The sequence below is a fragment of the Gossypium hirsutum genome, chromosome D13 (genome assembly GCF_007990345.1).
Source record: "Gossypium hirsutum isolate 1008001.06 chromosome D13, Gossypium_hirsutum_v2.1, whole genome shotgun sequence".
Taxonomy (NCBI): Eukaryota; Viridiplantae; Streptophyta; class Magnoliopsida; order Malvales; family Malvaceae; genus Gossypium; species Gossypium hirsutum.
The window spans coordinates 18956534-18965035 of record NC_053449.1 but is presented as its reverse complement, the minus strand read 5'-3'; the positions used below and the strand labels follow the sequence as shown (position 1 = coordinate 18965035).

Sequence of the window (8502 nt, the reverse complement as noted above, 5' to 3'; positions counted from 1 at the left end):
TGATTAAGTGAATTTTAGAAAAGTTTTAGGTTGTAATATATTAAACTATTTTTTTAAAATCTGTTGTATTTAGTAAACACCGCTTTTAAGATCTTTTGACTTAGAAAGATTATAAACTAATAAGTATGTTCAGGTTAGTTTTCGCCTAATGAAAAATTCTATTAAGTATTTATGTTTGGTGGCATCCTATATTCGGGTCCGATAAATCAGATTGGTTATAGGGTGTTACAATTTCTAAGTACAGACGACTTAATAAATAAACATTTTAAATTTGACTCAAAGCAACATCAACCACAGTTTTCCAATGATTAGATGGATTAGGGTTTAAAAAGATCGATTGGGTTATTTAGCCATTCGATGGCTAGTGTAGCCTTCTCAATCTTGTCATAATGTCTAGGTCAAGTTAGGGAGGTTACAGCTAAATATATTTAAATCAATATTATCCCTGCAGTTAACATGTTAATATTTATTAGTTACACTATAAAATTTAAACTATGGATTAAATTTTAAATTAGTGATTGAATTTCAAAATATTAAATCCTTAAATTAGAGTATCGTTGTAATCAAATCTTTTTGTTAGTATGGCTACCAATTTTAGAGTTGAATGTCAGCTTGAATATGATATGCTTAAAAATATTTATTAAATAATACATGTTTTCGTGGGTGTCAAAACCAACAAAAATAATTTTCTACTCAAAAATATAAAATTTGTATATTGGAGTGAGTAGGGTGAATCCACGAAGACTAGTAATAATTCTATTAACAAGTAAAATAAAAATAAAAAGGGTTTTGAAATAGTCAAAAGATATATTGCATGTAGAATTTAAGAACAATCAACATGGTGAAAATCTAGTCAAAGGCTAAATCTTAGTTTTGATTTATAATTTTGACATCGATCCAAAAACTTGTGCCTAATAATCAATATCTTCTCTCCTTTTTAATAACTAAAAGGAAGTTAGTTGAAATTATTTCTCTTATTAACAAATAACCTTATAATGAAGCTTCTAGGTTTTAATTTATTAATAACATTAAAAAATAGAGATACCTATTTCTAGCCAAAAAATATACACAAGCGGGGTTTATTTAAACTAGATCAAATATCCACACAACATGAATTGGATATGTAGCTTATACTCGATCATGCTATTAATCACAAGTCTTAGAATAATTAAACAATTACAGATTCAAGAAATCTAATTGACAAAGCAAATATTCAAAACTGTCAAATACAAATCCTATATTTAATAAACTTGAATATTTATAATTAAAATGGAAGAAATGCAAACCAAAAAATAGGGAAAGAATAAAAGCAAATTAGATCTCGCAAGCTTGAAGAATCAAAAATTCAAAATCCTTTAGATTAGAAAGATTTTAGCAGCTCGTATTGAAAAGGAAGTACAAAAAAAAAATAACATTGAATGTGATCGGGTATAACTCTGATCCTAAAAACTAAGCATTTATAAGGTAGAATTTGCATAAGGTGCAAAAGATAAAATTGCCCTTATTTAATTAAAACATAGGTTTCAAGTTTTATCAAATTTCTAGCACAAACTTCCAAGCAAATTTGGGCATTTTTTTAAGGCTTTGAATGTTGTAAATAATCTAATTAGATATTTCAATTCTCTTAAAAAAGTATATTATAGGTCCAAATCGAAATTTTATAACTAAAGATATAATCAAAACAATGAAGTAGGGTCAAGTTGAGATCTTTTAAATAAGCCCAATTCATAAAACTAGTCAAAAATAATCTAATTGTTTTTTACTCTAATTCTTCCACCTAGCTTATGAAAAAAATTAAATTATAAGTCCATATAAAATAATTATGCACTTAAAATGCAAAATTATCACAAATGACTTGAATTTATGCACTTATTAATTTAATAAATGAACCACTTCATATCCAAGTTGATGTTTAATGCCACATCCAACTGCTAAACTAACAAAATAACCTGATTAGGAAAATAATTTATTTTAATGATTCAATTGAAATACTGAACTGTTTACAACTTTTTGGGTCATGATTATAGGCTTATCAAGAATGACCTGCAAGAGCACGAAAAACTAGGGAGGTTTTGATGCTTAACTTAGTGAGTACTTTTAAGATAAGACCTTGATAACATTAAATAATAATGGTAGTAAAAGGTGATGCCTGTTAACCGCTATACGTTCTTCTATATAGTCGAGCCTCCTCTTCATTCCTTCCACTATTCGTGAGTATATTTTCTCCATGAGGGTGTATGGATTCCTTCCAATTGGCTAAGATGCCCTTGTCCCTCCTGCATTAATTGGCTAGAGTGTCTTTATCTAGCAGAGTTATGCCCAAAGACTATGCAATTGTTATCTTGTTCTTTGTTTTATCCAGACGTGTGTTAGTTTCTAATGCTTATCCTAAAATTCCAAGTGTAGCATTACAATAAGTAGCTTTAGAGTTGGGTCATTTGGGTCGCTTGTTCTTTGGTCTTCATGGCCTATTTCTTGAGCTGCGATGACATATGTACCCCCAAGTCTGAAAATGGTTACAAAGTGACTTGATGAAGACCTAATTGAATAAGTGGTGTTTTAATACGTGGTGTTTGGGTCTATATTTGGGGATACTTGAGGGATAGGGTTTTGCCACATGTCGTGGGAGTAAAGGATATGAAAGCCAATTTTGGCTTGATAGCTTCCCTTGAGGGATAGGGTTCTATTACGTGTCATGAGAGTAATAGAATGTGAGCCATTTTAGGCTTTATAGCTTTCCCTAAGGGATAGGGCTCTACCATATATTGTGGGAATAATAAAATGAGATCCATTTTTTGCTTGATAGCTTCTCTGAAGGATAAGCCTCTATCACATGTCATGGGAGAAATAAAATTAATGAGAGCCATTTTTTACTAACTTCCCTAGAGGGATAAAGCTCTACCATATGTCGTGGGAGTAATTATATGAGTCATTTTTGGCTTGACAGGTTCCCCTAAGGGATAGGGCTCTACCATATGTCATGGAAGAAAAACAAGAATTTTGAATTGTGACGTGAGAGTAAGACACTTTATCAATTGTGGTGTATGATCCGCCTTTTGTAATGGTGTTTTGAAAATCCTTTGAAAAGGTAAGTCCATTGATTACTTTTAAGGATTATGTTGTGGTGATAACTTTCTCTTTTTTATATTTATTTATTTGCCTATGGATTTCATCTACCCTTCATTCATTCTTTAACAATTTTCATAAGAATTATCGAGTAAACCTTAACCAACTTTTGCCTAATGCATGGGGTGTTTTGGTCGAGTTTTTCTTTCTATACTAGGAAAAAGGATTTACACCTTTTCTGAATCTATTTATTTGTGATCCAACATAAATAAATAATTGGTTTTATCTTAATATGTGGAAGAAAGTGTATAAAGGGGTGAAGGAAATTATAATTGCCAATAAGGATGGGTTTTGTGGTTATTAAGAGAAAGAAGTTGATTGGGGACCTAGGTATATAGATATGAACAAGTTGACTTCTGTTTTTGGTGAAGAGAATAAGGCTATGGACTTCTTTCTGCAATGAAGATTTCGTTTTAAGGAAGTTTTGACAAGATAAAAGGTTTGAGAATATTTCCTAGGTTGGAAAACTGGTGTGGTTTCAAGGGGAATCCTAGTTCAACTTGGTGTGCCACCAGGGAAGAATGTTGTTTGCTCTTGTATATATTTTTGTTTGTGTTCTTAATTATACCATGTAGTGATCCTAATATGACATTGTTTGCTCAAGGAGAATAAGACGAGGGTCTATTTCCAATTTATGTTGTAAGGGTTTAGTATGTCTTTTGAGTCACTACATTTCCCTCACTTTGTTCTATCACTTACTGCTATTGGTTGGAGTTTGCGACCATTTTTCAGCATAGGTGATTTAAGGTTTGTTGCTATTACCTCTTCTTCAAGGGATAATCCTAGTGGTAGATCTGATGAGGATGAGGTTCCATTGATGTTAGGAACCAATTGAAAGATACATTTAAGAAGCATGAGGCAGTCAAAAAAGGGAGAGCCACTAGTATCTCCAAATGCATATGGGATAAGCTAAGTTTTGACTAGTGTAAGGGTTTATGTTGTTAATTGTGGTTTTCCATTCATTTGGTTTTTTTTTCTTGTAAAGCATTATACAAAACATGTTGCAACAGGGAGAATGAGCAAACTAAGGGAAATGGTGCAATACAAGAGCGTTGAAAAAAGAAGAGAGATAACCATGGTGGACCTTGCACCAATTCCATCTACAACAAGGGAAATATTGTTTTTAAGACACTTGTTAGTGTAGATGAGGATAAGGGGAAGTATGTTGTAGATCAGAGTGTCGGTGAAGTTGTTATCAATGAGAAAACCGATTGTGATTGGTTAACAAGTGTCTAGACTAGGATTGGATCCGTAGGTGCAATTGGTGCTCTCAACCTGCTTAACTTCGTAGCAATCACTGTGGAAGAGGTATGGCATATTTCACAAAGAGTTAATGTTTAGTAGTGCTACTTCAGCGTTTTGTTTATATCCATATAATCAAATAGGAGATTTCAGGGTAAGTAAGCGCCATTGATGCTAATTGGAAGGAGGTGACGTCACGCCAAAGTGCAACAGAAATAGAAGACAATTTCTTGAAAAAGAATGAAGCCAAAAAGGTCTTGTTGAAGTCACAAGAGCTAAATGTGAAGGTGGCAAAGAGAGATTTTAGTAAATAACTGCAATCGAACATGAGTTGAAGGCAGAGCTTACTGTGGTGCACTAGTTCACCAATTTGGTAGCAACTCAGCATGCTACTGGCATAGAGAAACTTCATATGGAGGCTAAGCCAACAAAGAAGAAAATTAAAAACCTTTATAGGTAATTTCAAGAAGAGAGAACCGGGAATGAGGAGGTTATGTTAGTTGCCAAAGTATATCATAAGGCCACTTCAATGGAGGTGCAATTTTTATATTGACCTTTGGACTGGTCGAATGTGTTTTTCTTTAAAGACCTCAAATTAATTTCCATGGACTACAATGTTGTCAACCCTTTTGAGGAGGAACTTGAGGAAATATGGCCCAGGTTGCTAGAGAATTCCCCAAGGTTGATGGTGTCATTATTGTTTCTAAGTCTTCTATTAATGTTGCTACCATCGTTTGATCGAAGCTCCATGTTAAATGATACTATTGCTAATTATTCATCCCCTTCAAAGGGTTAAAAGTTCTGTTTTTTTATTGAATTTGTTGGCTTGTTTTCCATTTGGATGTTAGAGAGACTAAATACCCTAAATGTTTAAACTCCTTTATTGGGTTAAGGGAGCCCCACATATATATATAAATGCATTATCCTATATTATTTTTGTTGCATAATATGTCATGCTCGGTATCTGTTGCTTTGTATGCCAAAGATATTTGCTTCGTGCGAGTATAGAGTATATAATCATAAAGAGAATGCCTTTAGGTGTACTATTTCTTTATATAAATAGCATTCTAGGAGTTGCTGACAAGTTTATTTTTCATTGCAATTACCTTGCAGGCACTATGACTTAAGACGCTAAACACTTTGTAAGGCCATTCCTACATAAGTGAAATTTTTTTTCTTTTAGAAGGTGGCCTACTTACTTCACAACACCTTAACACTAGAACTTCTACTTGAAATTGCTTGTATTTGACCCTTCTATTTTACCATCTAGCTATTTGTTTTGCTCTAACCAATTTTTTGACAAAAGCCTTGACTTTTTCAATTAGTCTAAGTCAGCTCATAGATTCTTGTCATTGAATTAAGTGTTAGGGTATTTAGTCAATACAATATAGATGCCTATTTCAAGAGAGACAATTCCTTTAGTGCCATTGGGAAATTGGAATGGAGTGTGCCATGTTCCTTTCAAGGTTGTTCTAACGCATAAGATTCAAAGGACTTCTTCTACCCAAGTCCCTTTAGCTTCATAAAGCTTCTTCGTTAAAAAAATCTAGATGTTTTTGTTGATGTTTTACCATTTTTTAAAGAGTGAACCATTAAGGCACATGTACGCTATATTGACATGCTAACATAATATTTTGACTTTTGAGAATTAAAAATCATTATTTGATACAAGTAAGGTTTTCAAAATCGATTTGGTGGTTGAATCAATTAGGCAATCGATTTACTGGTTTAACTAATCCATAGAGTCTGATTAAATAAATCATTAAAAAATCATAAAAACAAAAAATATTTAAAAAATTAAAAAACCAATTTAACTACCAGTTCGATCAAGTTTTTGGCCTAGTTCATCAGGTCCGTAGCGGTTTACGAGTCAACTGGTTTGATGCCTTTCTCTGGATCAATACTTCGATCGAATCCTAGTCCAAACGGTCTTACTGACTGGTCTAGCCTAGTGTCACAAAATATTCGAATGATGTGCAAGTGTACACAATCGTCAACAAGTAATAAAATAGTAAGTAAAAAAGTATCGTCTCCACAATGACTGTATATGCAAATTTGTGAAAATAAAAACATAGCAAATTGGTGATGGACAATAATTGGGAGTAGATTGTATTAACTAATTAACTAAACTAAAATTAACTAATTATGCAAAAACAAATAGAAATGTAAGCATAGAATCAAAAGCAACAATTCACAAGATTTAATTTCAATTACATGAATAAGTTAGATTAATTACCTTTTTTAACTTAAAATTATTAAAATAATGTTAATGATGTTATGGAAGTAAACCATGAAAATTTAGCTATTTATTAACTCAAGAAGTCATACTTATTTAATTATTAAGTTTTTCTAGCATATTTCTATGTTTAGTCAACTTGAAAATCTCATAAGTAGACATCATATTATGTGAAGTAACAGTGATACATCTATACTGAAACAGTTTAATCACTTTAATCTGAGGTTATGCAAGTAATAAATTTCTTTTGGTATTATTACTATTTTGACCTAATTTATCATAAAAAGACCAAACATGCATCACTCAAATATTGTGTCAATTAATTACAATCTTGTTAGAATTAAATTATTAATTCAGTTGATTCCCTACATTCATAATGCATGAGTAGCATGTTCATGTTCCTATTTGAATGCATAAACAACCAAAGCACATAACAACATTAACATAATAGTAACAATTTAAGCTAAATGAACGCAATCAATCTAACAACAACAAAATTAAACCATTTTAATTAAACTGGAAACAAAAAAATATTTAGCAATCATGTTCATCAATTCAGAACAAAAATAAAAAGTTTAAAAATGAAAGAAACTAGAAGACAAATCAGGTGTTTTTCTGTAGCTTAGCTTGTGTTACTTTTTCTCCTTCCTTTTGCTTTGCTCCTTCACACAATTGCCTTCAAGAATGTAAAATTTTACTATTAAAAACAACTTCTAAAATGTTCCTCTCAAACTCTTGTGTTGCTCTCTCGAACGGGAAGTGAAAGAATAGAGAATAAGAGAAGAGATGGTGAGTGACGGATGAGTGAAATGAATGAATAGTTAGCCCCTATTTCTAAATGTAGAGGGCGTCTATTTTTAGCAAATTACACCCTTGATTCTCTCTTCTTATGTGGTCAGCCTTTGCTTTAAGGAAAGTGAGTGGATGGCTTTGAATTTCATGCTTGATTCATGAGAGAGAAAGCTTAAAAAGAGGAGGGGAGTCGAAAGATCACATGTGGGAATTTTGTGGCTGACTTTTAATGTTTTACCAAGTCGGCTAATTTGGGCACCTTTATTGACAGTTGGGCCTTCTCCTCCTTAGTGAATAGTTTGGGCTCGTATCCCCTTAGTAGGCTGTCCATTTTTCTGACCCAATCGTTAAGTTGGGTCAAAAGAATTTCCAAAGTCCAATTGGCCTTTAATTGGGCATCCAAAGATGACCATACATCAATCCTCTTCTACATGGCTTATGTTGTAGAAATGCTACAGCATTAAGCATCAAAAGGTGAACTTCAAGACTTTCTTTTCCTCTAGTGCATCAGCTGACACAAAAACTTCAAAAATTATGTGTTTTAGTGTATAAAATGATCAAATTAGCAAAATTTTCTTAGTATCATTTACCAAGACAAAATTACAGAAAAAAAACTCCAAAAGTTTTTATCAAACACTCAAAATCTGCATGAATTACTAGTTTAAAAGTGTTGAAGATAACTCTGTTTTCTAGAGTTCTCACCCATTTCAAACAACTGTGGCTACAAGTATGTGTGGGATGTTATATCAAAATAGGATTATCTTTCATAGAAAAAAATTTTAACCTGTGCCCTAAGGAAAAGTTCTTAATAAATTGATCCTTCACATCATGAAGGGCCAAGGTCTACATATAGCGACTCAAAGCTTATTTGGCTATCTTTAGAACTTGGAAAATTTTTTAGAATAATCACAATTCCATTGAAGTGGAAGACATGGATGAAGACTAAAAAGCCAAGTGAACCAAGGTTGACAAAACTAAACACGACATGAATGGTTACGTTAGGGCTAATAGTTGTAACGCCAGGTTGAGAGACTATCGTGGTTGGTGTGGTGTCATAAGGTTTTACAGAACCAACGTTACCGATAACGATCATAATGGTTGTGTAA

At 32.5% G+C, this 8502-nt stretch overlaps 1 long non-coding RNA gene across 1 annotated transcript; it reads left to right on the top strand.

The window, feature by feature from the left end:
* The first annotated feature begins 2822 nt into the window (after positions 1-2822).
* On the top strand, positions 2823-5288 carry LOC121225052 (uncharacterized). The gene is made up of 4 exons (XR_005922809.1): positions 2823-3088; positions 3859-4051; positions 4137-4434; positions 4522-5288. It is a non-coding gene; the product is annotated as an uncharacterized lncRNA (long non-coding RNA).
* Positions 5289-8502: the final 3214 nt, after the last annotated feature.